The following is a 16120-nucleotide window of genomic DNA, read 5'->3' as shown; positions in this document are numbered from 1 at the left end:
CTCCAGTATGTTTTATCTTAATCTCTTGCAATTCTTGTTTGAATACCTGGAATTTATTTATTTATTTTATTTTACATTTGTTAACCGGGAAATTCCAACTGGACCAGGTCCATTTTCAGCAGATGCCCGGGGAGAAAAGCTCCAGCATCAGTTTATACAAATACAGTACATCCAGCATAATACACAAAACAGGTTACATCATGTATGCTGAGCGTAGTAATATAACAAGAAATTAATAAAAACACTCCAGGTAAAAGAAGATATAGAACATAGGTAAAAGACAATGACAGTTATGGTACATCCAGCATAATACACAAACAGGTCTTATCATATATGCTGAGCATAGTAATATAACAAGAAATTAATAAAACACTCCAGGTAAAAGAAGATATAGAACATAGGTAAAAGACAATGTCAGTTATACATTGGTAAGAGAAGAACATTTATCAAGTAAGATTCTGTAGTTAAAAGTACCCTTTCAGATGACCAAGCCTACAGGGGATCAGAGATCCAGCATGTGATCAGAGAGGAGTTTGGGGAGTTAATAGTAGTATGGGTAGGGTTATATGATACAAGGGCATAACCAGGTACTAAGAAGGTGCGATTTGAGGGAGTTTTTGAATATGGATGTGGAGGGGCAGTGGACACGGATAGGGGAAGAGAACGATGGCTAATATACAGTACTGGAGTCTGCAAAATGGTAGTTCATACATTTCCTTCTTATTCTTAGTCTATAAAGTCCTTGAGTGGTCCTATATCTGGAAATGAGAATGGAAAACACTGGATCAGATTCAAAATCAAGCATTAAAGTGAAAGCAGAGGACACCATCTTTATGCCTTAAATTTGTTCATTTCAGAACTGCCCCTTTGTTGGCATTCACTCTCTGTCATGGTCAAGGTGGATGTGTCTGAACACAGAATGCTATTATCCTTACCCCCCTGAGTTTCAACAGGGCAGGCCATTAAGTTATTAACAATTATAAAACAAATCCCACCTATCTGTTGTTTGATCACTGCCATGTTCCCAGTTTAACCAGTAAAATGGTTTAGTACCACAGAAGCAGTAAGGAGATGCAGTGGGCCCAAGAGATCTCCTGTGGCTAGTGATTTCCCTTTCACAAGTTAGACACAGGAATGGACCGACAGGGCTATATTATCATTTTCTGCACTAGAAAAGCTGCCACAGGAGACTGCAGATGACTTGTATAAGTTATTTAATAAGGATAATGAGAGGAGGAAATGTACAAGGTAGGGTACAATTTAAGTTTCAATGAACACAGGGCTCTGAGACGGCTACAGGATGACAACACTATTATTATCAGACCAGCCGATAAGAGTGGGCCTGTTGTCATCATGGACAAGGATGATTATCGAATATCTATGACTACTATAGGGAGTGATGCATGCTATTACTCTGTCATTGGTTTTGATCCAAGTCCAAGTTTTGGTTGGTAGAAATATGAATATGTTAGATGATGTGCTGAAAAGTAGTCAGTTAACCCCTGATTTATACAAATTCCTAAGAGCTGAACATCCTTTATTGCCAATCATACAAACTCTACCTAAAATTCATAATAATGGAACAACCCACCCCCCCATGAGATCCATTGTGTCTGGTAGGAGGTGGTGTACAGAGCCTTTCTCCTTGTATGTAAAAAAGTTTTGCGATCCTATTTTGGATCAGAATATAGTGGTTCTCAGGTGTACCAAACAATTTCTTGTGGATTTATATAGCTTTACCAGTACATTTTAGATAGATATGGACCTTGTGTTTGTTACATCTATTAAAAATGTCAATCAGTTCTTTATGAAACATACTGTAAACAATCACGTTATTAGGATATTTGCATATCCTTAATCCTTTAGGTACTATGCCATCTAAAATACATTACCTTAAATAGGCATTTTCTATATCTAAAGTTTTATATTTGTACATTAATTTGGCCAGTTTGTCCAACATAACTTTTTGTATGAATCCGCCTCATGGGCTGTTACATTCATTTTGTCTTTAAAATTAACAGCATAACTGACCTTTAACCAGTCTTTAATGTCCTCTTGTTTCTTTCTGTAACTTCAGAAAAAGTCTTTTTTTGCCCTGGTTGTATAGTAGAACCCCCACTTTGATTTATATCATTAGCTGTCTCTCCACCCCTTAACAGTTCTGGAGTTTGATGAAACTTAAAATCACTTGCTCCGTTTAAGCAGTCCAAAGCATTTTTACCCAAACGAACAGCGTTTTCCATGCTTTCGCATTGTATACTGCTGTTTAAAGCATTCGCTCCCTGGTTTCACCCTTTTTGAGCTTTGGTACCTACGTCCAACAGCGATTGGTTAAGGGGGGGGTTAAAAGATCGATCAATTGTGAGAGCTGACCAATCAGCTTTTTTGCATGTCCTAGATCCTCCTTACTTGTTCTTTCATTCTCAGTGCTTGTTCCAGCTTCCATGGCCACAAACCAGTTAACCAAAATGAAAAAAACGCCAAACCAGATGTCAAATAAACTCCAAATTAACATCCATGGCACCCTGGATACCAAAACAAAACCACCAATAGGTCCAAGCAGTATTACATTTATTGAGAACGACACCACATATAGCCTTTAATACATCAAGTCCACATCTATTAAAAATGTCAATCAGTTCTTTATGAAACATACTGTCAACGATTTTGCTGAAGTTACAGAAAGAAACAAAGAGGACATTAAAGACTGGTTAAGGGTCAGTTATGCTGTTAATTTTAAAGACAAAATAAATGTAACGGCCCATGAGGTGGATTCATTCAAAGTTATGTTGGAGAAACTGGCCAAATTAATGTACAAATATAAAACTTTAGATATAGAAAATGCCTATTTAAGGGAATGTATTTTAGATGGCATAGTACCTAAAGGATTAGGGATATGCAAATATCCTAATAATGTGACCGTTGACAGTAAGTGTCATAAAGAACTGACTGACATTTTTAATACATATGGACTTGATGTATTAAAGGCTAATTGTGGTGTCTTTCTCAATAAACTTTTACTGCTTGTACCTATTGGTGTATTGGTGGTTTTGTTTTGGTATCCAGGGTGCCATGGATGTTGATTTTTTCAATGAATGCCTTTAAGAAATTCATCCCAATTTATCTTCATTTTGTAGATGACCTCTTCTTGATTTGGATTGGTGAATTGGATGAATTAAAGGCATTCGTTGACAATATCAATAACATGAAAGACTAAAGTTTACTTCAGTATCATCTAGTAGTAGGATTGAGTACCTGGATGTCGATATTGAAAAACTGGACAATGGAATCATCAATACAGGGGTCTATAGAAAAGGTTGTCACAGGAACACGTTGCTGCACAGATGCAGCATGCATCCCCACTATGTTTTCAAGAATGTGACTAAAGGGTAAGGGATGAGGGCATCCTGGCTCAATGTCTCTGAAGATGGGTACCAATGTGAACTATTAGGTTTAAGAGATCGATTTAGAGAGCAAGGATATACCCAGATGGAAAATGATGAAGGGTTGCATGACTTGGATTACCTCAGAGGAGGAAGAGCTAGTCCTTACTATTCTGATAGGAATGATTATGATGCTCAAGTCATGAATGTGACAGGGATGAAGACGCTGATGTTTTACATGATAGATAATAAGCTGATCAATAAGAACTGGGGAGTTCTGACAGTTGATCCAAATATTAAAAGTATTGTAGGTGAATATCCGAAATTCAGATATAAAAACAAATGGAATCTAAAGAGAATTCACTGTCAACCCATAGACAGACCTGACTCAGTGAGGTCAGGGGATTTAGGTACATGTCCATGTGGACATTGTAACTTTTGTGATCTTTTAGAAAGTACTGGAGAGTTTGTGCACCCAGATACAGGCCGGAGTTACACTTTTACACGTACGACTGATTGTGGTACATCTTGCCATTTGTGATACCTGCCAATCATTCAATGTAGGGAAGACCAACAGGACTCTTAGAAATAGAATGAGGGTACACATGTGCAGCATCAGGGCAGGGTCACTCAACAATGCACTTGCCAAGCATGTGCTAGCGTCAAGGAATGACCATACGTTTAAATCTATGGTCATAGATAGTGTTCGACCTCATATTCGGGGAGGTGGTATTGGGATTTATACAAAGGGTAGGGAAGTAAAATGGATTTTAAGACTTAGGGCAGATAGCGGTAGAGGAGTCAATGAGAGAGCCTCATTGAAACCCATTTTGAAATAAAGGAAGTTACATATTAGATAGACACTATAGTGCTGTCCATGTTCCCCCACATAGTTTTAAATGTGGCACCCTTGTGTATTTATTAATGTATTTTTCAATGTCTCAGATTTTATGCATTTTAATATAAGTTGTTATTCATTTTAATATAAGTTGTCATTTGCTTTACAACTTATGATTGTTTTTAGAAGATTGGTATGTTCAGCATATGGCATTCCGGCCAATATAGCTATAATAATTGGATGTTCTTTTAAATTGTCTTAATTGTGGGATGAATTTGATTGGCTGCGGAAGGATATATGAATGTTTTGTAACATGATGCTGGTTTGTTTGTTCATGGTCTGAAGAAGTTCCAAGCGAAAGCACTTACCAGTGTACACAATAAACATTTTTTTGGTTTGCTATTTATAGCGTGTTCATTAGTTATTTACGTGCTCTGCATGGTTGTTTCAACTGCATGGACATTTGTGGGATTATTTATTTATTTCTTTATCTGTCTATCTATCTGTGTGTTTATCTTATTTATTTATTTATTTAATATTAAGCAGCTGTGTAGCTATGCTGATCCAAAGATCCTTTTCAGCCATGAACTGAAAAGATAACCAGGCAACTCTTATTTTCAAAACACTTGTTATACAAAGCAGGCTCCTGGGTACCTGTATGTCCTGTGGGGTACCTGTGTGCCCTGTGGGGTACTGTGTGTCCAGTGCTACCTGTTCATTGACATTTTCTCTCTGTCTCACCCAGTTAATGGCAGACACATCTGCCATTACTACTATCTGAAGGTTTCCCCTACAAAATGTCGTGGCAGCAGTGTGCAACACCAGATATGTAAAAGTCAGTTTGCACAGATTTGTTTGAGCAAAAAAAAAGATGCCAAATTCACAACAGTGAATGGTAGTGTGCGTTCGCTGTTGTGAATTCGGCATTTTGAGTGGAGATCGCACTATAGTGAGGATCAGGAAATGTACCCTTTCCCTCACTGTAGTGTGATCTCAGAGTTTGTATATATATATATATATATGTAGCTGCGGGGTGGAGGGCCTGCAAAACATTTGTTGAATGGCAGTGGATGTTGAGGTAATTTCAAAAAATGTCAACAATTCCATATTGAAATGGTCACATTTTTTTCCTAAATTATAATGATCGTTTGCTATTGTAAATTTCGACAATATTTTTTGAGCATGTCATTACTGGCCTTTTCATAAAATGCCCTGCATGAGATACCATAAGGAATAGAGCCCTATGGCACAAGAAGCCTCAAGCACATTTTTGTTATTGGAGTTACGAGTGAAAGAAGCAGTGAAGCTGCTTGGCATACAAACTGAAATCTAGCTGGGGTAAATATGCCCAACAAATTCTGCTATTGAAGGATTATCTGATAGAATTCAGAGCTCAAACCAAGGGGCGTAAGGCTTGCCACTCCAGAGACTATGAAGGAAGACAGTAATAGCTGAGAGACAATTATGCAGGTGCATACATTTCTTAAATAACCGGAGTCTCAAGTAAGCTGAAGCTACAGAAGTGTATAGTGATCCATGGTACATAGACTGCAGGCAGATGGCAGTCAACTTTCTGTGTTCTTTAGCTGTCGTTATATGGAGGTAAGTATCATGAAGATTCAAAGATCAGATCCAGTCTTGTCTTTATGTGGAGGTAAGTGTCATGAAGATCCAAAAACCAGATCCAGTTTTGTCTTTATGTGGAGGTAAGTGTCATGAAGATCGAAAGACCAGGTCCAGCCTTTGCTGGATACAAATTGGACAACAGATTTCACAGTCATTGAAAAGTACTGTGTGAAGACATGCTGAAGCCAAAGAAACCCAGAACTAGCTTGAGCTGCCATGTCTTTTGAGAAGTAAAACCAACAGAGAATATTATCCTTCTCTTCTCTAGTCCAGTAGGATCTCTAGGATGGCCATTATTTTTCAAGGGACTGCAGTAACTACTTTCTTGCCTAGGTCTTTTGATAGTGTTGAAACTGAACAGAGAATGACATGAAATAGCTATTGAATATTATCTCCATTAACTATACTTCCCCCAGAAGTCATTATTCACCTGACCATGGATAGAAAAGTTCCCCAGGCTACTGCTTTTAGGAGACAGGCAAGTAGAGAAGTGAAACTGCTGTAATGCAGCCTGGGACATGCTTCAGCATTCTGGGGTCAAGCAGCATCCTGGCATTTGGGATCAGAAACCATACTGACCCACAGTCTGGGATTACGAGTCTTGTTTTTGGAGCTGTGGGGTGCACCATGATAGAACTACATCCAAAGCGTGCTCTTCTCCATTATGGAAAAGGAACCCTTGGAAGATGGCACATTACTCCTGCAGAACCATTGGGTTTGACCTTTTTCTTGTATGCTCTTAAGTTGTTTGCCCATTTCTAGTCAGGTAGAAGGGATCTTTTAAATAGGGGATCTAAGAAGGTCACCTGGATGTCCTAGGTAGATTGTGTAGCTAGCAGCATGCATTAGCTGTTACTAACAGTGCTAGAGACTATCACTGTGTCTGACCTACCACAGCATTGTAAGCCATGGGAACTGTAAGCCTGTCGAGACTCAAGGAAGTGGATGCCTGGATCTTGTTCATCACCATCATCATCATCATCGACTTCCTATTTACCCATTTTCTACATAGTGTTAGAGTGTTTACGTCAACTGTCATCACCTAAAACACAGATGAATTACATGCGGTAAAGCCAATAGCACAACAGGTAACAACAAAGAAAATCCAGTTGTGTTCAACCAAATTTTTAATTCAAATGTAGATAATAGAAAATTAGTTAAGCACTTTTGTTCCTGACATTAGGTACTTCATCAGAACAAATAATTTAAAATACAGAAAACATACTAGATATTTAAAGGTAAAACCACACCTCCAAAATGGTTAAAACCAATAAGATCATATCACTAATTCAATGCAATTTTAAGGCTTACAATTTTTAAAGAGGCAAACCACATTTTTTGGATGATTACACTTCTAGTAATGTTTTAATACTTTTTTAAATCACATCAATATCATTACTTTTTAAATTTCCATGGTCCTATAACAGGGCCAAAATTAGTTTTTTAGATGTTGAATTAAGCAAAAACCATTAACACAAGGCATTTTTTGCTAACATTTATCACAAATCTACTTTTTCTAATACTTATCTGCATTTCTCAAGTTGGCAACCTTTGCATCAGAAAAAGGCAGTGGCGAATGGGCAGCTTGTGAGAACAGCCAAGATGATTACAAACATAAAAACCTTTATAGAGGAGTATGACAATATGCAGAGCGTGTTTATTAGGAGAAATTATCCTGCTTCTTTTGTGTAGCCAATAAAACAGGAAGTCATGTGTGGGAGGTTGGTATAACGGTTAAGGTGTTTGCCTTATAAACCAAAGGTGCATGGTTTGATTCTCACTTGGGGTAATTGGCTAGGCTTAAAATGGCCACAAAGGCAGTTAGCCTAGTACTAATCTATGAACATTTTGTTACAAAAATCAATCAGGGTTTTACAAACCCATTCTAGGTGGGATAAATGCCCCAATGTTAATGCCCACTGACAATAATGTTGATAGAGTCAACAGCAGTGGAGGGAACCTGCTAAATCAACAGCACAAATGCTTTATTACCACTTACAATTTGAACAGTAAGGGTATTTCAATTACCTTAAAAAATTGGATTGTTTTCCAATGATTATGATTTTCTTAATAAAATAATATGTTGTTTATCAAAAGTATACATCTTTGAAAAAAAATTCTGGAGCAGAATGCTATTATGCAAACTTGAAAAAAAGGCATGATTAAATGTGGGAGGTGCTCACAGTACCCAACATACTAGTGGGAAAGCAAGTTATGGTCAGAGGTAGCACCTATTCTCTAAAAGGGCATTTTCATGCAATTCAAAACAGCTCATCTATCTGGCCTATTCTAACTCATGCTCTGCATTTTATGTGGGCAAATCCTCTAGGAGATTAAAAGACAGAATTTATGAAAACCTACTAGACATTAAAAAATGCAAGAATCCAAACGCCTTATATAGGCACATTTGCACAATTTCCAGTGCATTTTTCAAGTATACTATTGTTGAGCAGGTAGGTTTTGATCCTAGGGATTATTTGATCAATGGGTCCATAAATAAAAAATGAATTAAAGTGGCAATTATTATTGGATGCCACACATTCACCAGGTTTGAATGATGCTTGTTTCATTACTGATGTATTAAAATTTAAGAGAATGGAAGTGTAGTCATCCAAAAAATTTTGTTTGCCTTGAAAAATTCTAAGCCTTAAACTTGTATTGAGTTAGTAATATGATCTTATTGGTTTTAACCTTTTTGGAGATATGATTTTGCCTTTAAATGTCTAATATGATTTCTGTATTTTAGATTATTTTTTTCTGATAAAGTTCTTAATGTCAGGAATGAAAGTGCTCAACTAATATTATATTATCTACATTTGCATTACAATTTGGTTGAACACAACTGGATTTTTTTTGTTGTTATCCATTGTGCTATTGGCTTTACTACACAGACTTCATCTATGTTTTTGGAGTATGTGAATATTCCCAGAATTGCTTGTTTTTTGTAACTGTCATCACCTCTCTTGTTTCAGAATTAGTCGTCTAACTACTTTAACAATCATGGCTGCCTGTTATAAGTCTTCTTTTCTTCTTTTGCATAAGCCATCTGCCTCTTTCCTTGACATCCTGTTTCTCGTTGCCTTTTTACCTGTCTCTCCCAGATCTTTATCAAATCATCTTCTGATTTCCTGCATTTGTGCCAGAACCAACATAATCTGTTGTTTTTGACCTTACTCCATTTGAGGCCACTTTGTTTTTTGCTTTGATGTTATCATTTCTTTTTCTGTCCCACAGTGTGCATCCCACCACCTGCACCTCCCTCTGCTGCTCTTCCTTCACTGCCCACATTTAGTTACCATGTAGTACTACTGGTCATACCACTGCTTTGCATATCTTTCTGTCAGGCTTCTTTTGATTTCCCTGCCACAAACCACCTCTGGGACTCTGCTATTTGACTGCAGCTCTTCTGATTTTAGCTTTTACTTCCTGATTTATACTTCTCTTTTCCTCATCCACCTCTCCTATGTACTTGAAGTTGTTAACCTGTTCTACTATTTTCTCTTCTAACTCCATTTTCACCTTCTTCTGATTCCCCCATTTGCTGCCAGGACAACTTTCTTGTCTGTATATAGTTTGATCCCATGTGTCTTCAGTTTCGCATTCAATTCCCCAATCATTTGCTGAAATCAAAGTTCAGAGCCCGCTTGTAATGCCACATTGTCTGCATACAGCAGCTTTGTAGATCTTTCCCCTCCAACCTGTTTGCTAATGTAGACCATCACCATTATGAAGAAAAGTGGGGAAACCAGATACACACCACCCTTAGTAGGAAGCCTCTGAGTCCAAAACCTGTTCATACTTCTATCATTTAGGCCTTATACATAGGTTACAGTAATTCTACCTAGGTTTCCAGGACTTCAGACTATTGAAGAACTGCCCATATTAGCTTTTTTGGGTCCTTATTATATTCTTTCTTCAAGTCCTGGAATGTTCAGCTTGACTCTTTTCTCATCTTAAGTTTCTTCTCCATTATCCACATTATCCACATCTGAACACATGTTGTCCAGACAGGGGAGTCCACTTCCTCTAAGAAACCAATTACTAATGGTATCCCACAAGGTTCAGTGTTGGAACCCCTTACGTTTGGTATATACTTTTCTGAAGTAAACGCCATTGATGGGGGGCCTCTGGCTCACCAAGTCTGACAACGACTGTAAGCTGGGAGCAATCATCAAATACCTCAATGATGGGACATCCTACAAGCAGGCCTAGAAATGACAAATGAGTGGTGCAATAACCATGGTCTGAGACTAAATGCTAAAAAGTGTGTAATCATACCCTTCAGTGAATCAGATATCCCTGCAAGTTAATATTGAGAGCACACCCCTAAAAATAGAGCCAGTGGTGAGGAACCTAGGAACCCAGATAGATAGTAACCTAAACTTTGACCATAACGTAGCTATGGTAGTGAGGAAATCCTTCTGTATGGCTCAACTTATAAGTAAAGGCATGGCATCAAGATCAAGGGAAGTCATATTGATATTGTACTCAACCCTCATCAGGCCACTAATTGAGTACAGTACTCCATTCTGCCTGTACCTAACCAGGCACTTACACCAACTGGAGATGCCCCAGATGTTTCACACTAAAAAAATACAAAGAGTAGAGCACACGTCTTATGCAGACTGATTAAAGACCCTATCTCTTTACTCTGTCTCATATCATTTATTAAGAGGTAATTTATGCCTGACCTACAAGCCATTCTCTTATCCAGTTCTGATGAAAATGTTACATTTTCACAAGAAAAATTATATGAGGTTTACGTGTTCCATGGATTTGAGCCTTATTTGTGACCAACATAACTTACTGGAAAGACAGATTTGTATCCCAAAGGCTACCTTGTGTATGGGATAACGTTCCCATCTTCATAAAACAAACCATGCCCCTCACTCTTTTCAAAATGAATTTGGAGGGGGACAGAGCCTGAATGGCTAACTGAAAGCAGCAGTATTTTAGAGCTCCATATAACTAGTTAAATAAGACAGGAAAAATATTCTCTTTTTTCTTCAAAGTATAAACTCTTATAGATAAAGGACTAATTTACACAATTAGAAACTTTGGCGAAGTTTTACAAATTCCTATCAAAAAGTTTAGAAATATATTCACTTGTTAAAATGAGCAACTCGAGGAATTCTCACCAGGATGCTGCCTTAAAGAAGGAAGTACAACAGATGACATCTACCCTGCACGAGTTGTCTTTGAAGATGGATGAGTTTAAAGAGAACATAGAAAATCTTAAAACAAGCAGTCAAAAACAGGCTGACACCCTCAAGGAAATGCTACAACAACACCAGACAAGGATAACAGGAATAAAGGTTTCTCTAAATGACTTAGAAAGCAGACTTAAGGAATAGGAAACACAGAAATAACTGCTTCTTAAACAAAACACTTGGTTGGTTAATAAAGTAGATGACTTGGAAAATAGGGAGAGGAGAAATAACATCAGGATTTTCAAATTACCTGAAAACACAGAAGGTGAGGATATTATTTCCTTTTTATCAAGCTGGAGCCCTGACTTTTTAAATTTAAAAGAAGGACTTTCCTTTGGCATTGAAAGGGCACACAGAGCTCTTGGAAAACCTGCCACTAACTCAAACTCTTCTCCTAGGTCAATAATTATCAAATTTCTTTCATACTTGGACAAGGAACTGATTTTAAGATCTGCTTGGAGGAAGGCACCTCTAAAATATAAACAGAGCCTAAGATTTGATAACAACTATCATCTAGAATAATGGAACAAAGGAAAGAAAGTGTGGCCAATGATAACGTTTCTGAAACAAAATAACATCAAGGTAAAACTTGCATATCCAGCTAAGATAAGAATACTGTATGCCAACGAGATGAGGAATTTAATTGACTTAGAGGAAGCCTTTTCATTTATTAAAACTAATAATGTGATTACTTTACCAGAAGATATGGATTGGATATCACCTTTTCTCAAAAGAGCAAAAGAAACAAATGTCCGGACAGACGTCAAAAAGAAGAAGCAAAAGACTGATTCTGTTACAGCCAAATCTCTCAAAGCATCTACTATGATATAAATTGTTTTAACATTACATTAAAGGACCAATTTTACTGCTTGGACTTTTAAAACAATGGCAACTAACTACTGGAATCCTTATCTATATTTTTTGAAAATAGATGACACATGAGAGTTTTCACATTACCTCAGGTATGTAAAACAGGGTACTTTTCTTTCACAGAAGGAGGATTATATAGCACACAGAATATTTATGCTGTAAATCAACATAAATAGTATATGTGTATTTTATCTTACTTTTCTCTTTACTTTCCTCTCTCTTCTCTATGTTTTCATTATTTATTTTAACTGCATCTTGTCTCCCTTTCTAAATTCTCTCCTATTTACTATACTAATATAGTCTGTATATATTTAATAACTCACTATCTATATATAGATAAATAGTCTAAAATAATCTATTTTTAAGGTAGACTAATTGGAATAGTGAACTTAATTAATTGTTATTACAATATTTATTAGATTAATGATAGTCACTGTTATGCTTATTGGGATTGGGGACATGTTCATGATTAACTCTGAAATGTTTCATTCATGTACATATGTCCTTTGAATTATTTCCTTTTAGTATTAACAAATATATAAAAAAGTAGGGAAAATGTACTGTTGGTTAAGAGAAATGAAGCTTTCTTCACATTCTATTTGCATTGCCATAGCAACAGTAAACAATTGCTGCAGTTTCTTTTTTTTTTTTCTCAAACTTTTTTGTTTAATTTTCCAACAACGATAGAGAAAAAAATGTACAATTTAAATGACAAATTATGATAAACTATGTACAAAATTTATAAAGGCCTCAAGCGCAAAAGAGATGGGAATAGCAAAATAATATAAACATATAAAGAAGGTTATACAATATCCAACGATTCTTCCTTCCAATTTGATTAAGTAGATGAAAGTATATCTGGGTTCATTGTCTTAATAAGAGAGATAGCTTTCTCCCAATGATTATTAGTCCATTTTCTGGGAAAAATTCTTAGTTCTTTAGCTTTTATTTCCATTGATGCTACTTCATCCAATAAAATCATGAAGTCTTCGAAGGTTGGAATGGAGGATGATTTCCATCTTCTTGTAATGCATTTTTTGGCTACTGCCAAAATTGTCCAGAGAAGATATTTATTTTTGTTATTCATTGTAATAGATTAATTTACATTCAGAAAAATTAAAGATTTTGATAATATAAAGGAATCAATAAAAATAGCATGAAGGAAATTATCAATATCTTTCTAAAATTTCTTAATGAGACAGCATTCATAAAAAATATGAGACCAATCGGCCTTGCATTTTAGAGAGCATCTCCAACATGTTACCTCCTTAGAAAGATTAAGTTTAGCAAGTTTACTAGGAGTATAGAAAGCTCTATGCAAGAATTTCCAAGAAAAAATTTTCCAAACTCGTAAATTAGAGGCTAATTTAATGGAATGTAAAATATTAGTTTTATTCTAAGAGGTTAGGGACAATGTATAATCTTTAGTAATAAAATTCCAAAATTTCTGATTAGGAATAGTTTTATAGTTAATAATGATTTTATAAAGTTTTGAAATTAAATTATTCCATTTAAATGCTCCATGTAGTATTTAATGTATAAGAAATATAAATTTGGGGGATGATTTAAAGGAAAAATTCTCTATTGTTCTGCATAGATCTTGAGTAAATGGAAGTAAGCTGTTGAGAGCTAACCAATCTGATTTGGATAAATTAAATGTTTTAATTACATTTTGTGCACCCAGGGTAACTAAGTTCATTGTGCAATGATACCAGCATGTAAAATATTTCATTTCCCAATTACTAAGAGTATCTGTGCTGATATTATTAAAAAGTTTTTTTGTAATTTTAAAGGGGAATAGTTTAATATCAATATTGTTGTTGATAAAACTTCTAAAAGTATTGTAAATATAGTTTATATCATTTAGATTTGTGGGTTTAATAATATATTGTAAATTGACACATAGTGCATACCAAAGTTTGTTACTCAATTCGCTTAGTTGTAAATTTTTTATTAATTTATTTTCATTTAGGATAATAGCAGCATGTAGGAATTTCCAAGCTGAAGAAAATGTTGGATCAATCCAATTTAAGGTTGTTTTAAGGTTAGATGCTTTAATATAGGATTCTAAATCCGGAAAATTTATTCCTGCAAGCTCCCAAGGTCTAATATGATTTGATAAAGCTATTCTATTTTTTTTGGATGCCACAAAAACTTTAAGGTAATTTTATTTATTTCTCTTAAGATACTTTTACTAGGTAATATAGGAATAGATAACGCAATGTAACTTATTTTTGGTAACAGAATCATTTTAATTAATTGTAGCCTATCTTCAAATTTTAAATATAATTTATTCCATTTCCCTGTAAGAGTTTTTAATACATTCACAATATTGTTATAGTTTGTATTTAAAGTTAAATCAATATTTTCACATAGTACAATCCCTACATATTTTAAAGAAGAGACCTGTTTCCCAATTATTTCATTTATAGTCAATTTAAAGTTATCATTTATGTTTTTTATTGTTTAATAGTATGTGATTAGATTTAGAACTGCTAATTTTTAATCCTGAGATACAATATATTTTTTTAACTACTAAGTCTAATTCTTGTAAGGATTATTCTGAGTTTATTAAAGTAAGTAAGATATCGCCTGCAAATAGCATTATCTTAGAGTCAAATTGATTATATATATTAATGCCTTTAATTTTGGGATTAAATTGGATTGCCAAAGAAAAAGGTTTTATTGCTAATGCAAATAAAATTGGGAACTTTGGGCATCCTTGTTTGGTACCTTTAGTAATTTCAATAGATTCAGACATAAATCGTCCTAATTTTACATAGGCTAAGTTATTGTTATAAATATTTTTTATAAAAGTAATGAATTGGATAGAGAACTTATATGATTCAAGAATTTTAAAAAGAAAATTCCAATTCAATGAGTCAAAGGCTTTTTCAGTATCGAGAGTGATTATAAGAGCTTCTTGATTATCTCTATTTAAGATGTCGATGGTGCTTAGGATTCTTTGAATGTTGGCTTGAGTATGTCTATTATAAATAAAGCCCATTTGATCTTCAAGGATGAGATGTGTTAGTGATTTTTTTTAAATCTGTTAACTAAAATAGACATTAAAATGTTATAATCATTATTAATCAGAGAAATTGGCCTATATGAACTACACTGATACGAATCTTTATTTTCTTTTAGTATAGGGGTCATTAATGAATGCCTCCATAAAGATGGAATTATACCTTGTAAGTATGATTCATTCAGTGCCTTGTGTAAGACTGATATAGCAGAGGATGGTAGAAGCATATATGTTTCATTAATAATACCGTCTATGCCTGGTGCTTTATTTTTGCTTTCTTTAATTTTTTCATTAATTTCCTTTAGGGAAATTTGTTTCTGAATATCATTAATTAAATTTTCTGGTAGTTTTTTTTTTTAATTTGGAAAAGTCCAAGCCATGATCTGAAATTCTATGTTGAAAATCTTTATTTGTGTACTGTTCTGAGAAGTGATATTTACAGGCCCCTAAAATATCACTTATATCAGAAACGTTTTTATTATTTCTCCTTTCATGAATCACACTCACAATATTATTTTCAATGGTATGTCTTTTTACTCTCATTGCTAGGTTGTGCATATATTTTGGAGACCTAGAGAAAGAATTTAGTTTTAACTTTTCTAGGGCCAAATTAGTTTTGTGAGTTAGGATGTCATATTTTTTATTTAAAGATTCAATTTCCTTTTTCTTATTTGAGAAAATTCTTGCATTATCATTGTTAATTAATGCAATTTGTTTTTGTATGTTAGACAATTCAGACTCCCATTCCTTTGTTTTATTATTAAACCCTGTAATAGTTTTGCCATATAAGCATGCTTTCAAGGAATCCCAGAGGATTACTACATTTACCTTACTGGTTAGGTTTGTATCTAGGAAATATTTTATTTCTGAGTCTAACCAAGGTTTAAACTGTTTTAATTTAGTAATATAGGCTGGAATTCTTTTAGTGAAAGACAATTTCTTAAAATCCATTTGAAAATTAAAAATGAGTGCATTATGATCAGATATATGGCATGGGGTTATTGTAAAGTATGATTTTTTTTTTTAGATCTTGGGATAGAAAAATGTTATCAATTCTAGTCTGAGTCTTATATCTAAAATCACAGTGAGAGAATTCTAGTGAGTTATCATTTTTGAGATAAAATAAATCATATAGCTGTAAGTTATCTTTCCATTTTTTAAGATT

The sequence above is a fragment of the Protopterus annectens genome, chromosome 4.part0, assembly GCF_019279795.1.
Source record: "Protopterus annectens isolate FY-2018-M chromosome 4.part0, PAN1.0, whole genome shotgun sequence".
Taxonomy (NCBI): domain Eukaryota; kingdom Metazoa; phylum Chordata; order Ceratodontiformes; family Protopteridae; genus Protopterus; species Protopterus annectens.
Note: the sequence above shows the minus strand (reverse complement) of the source record.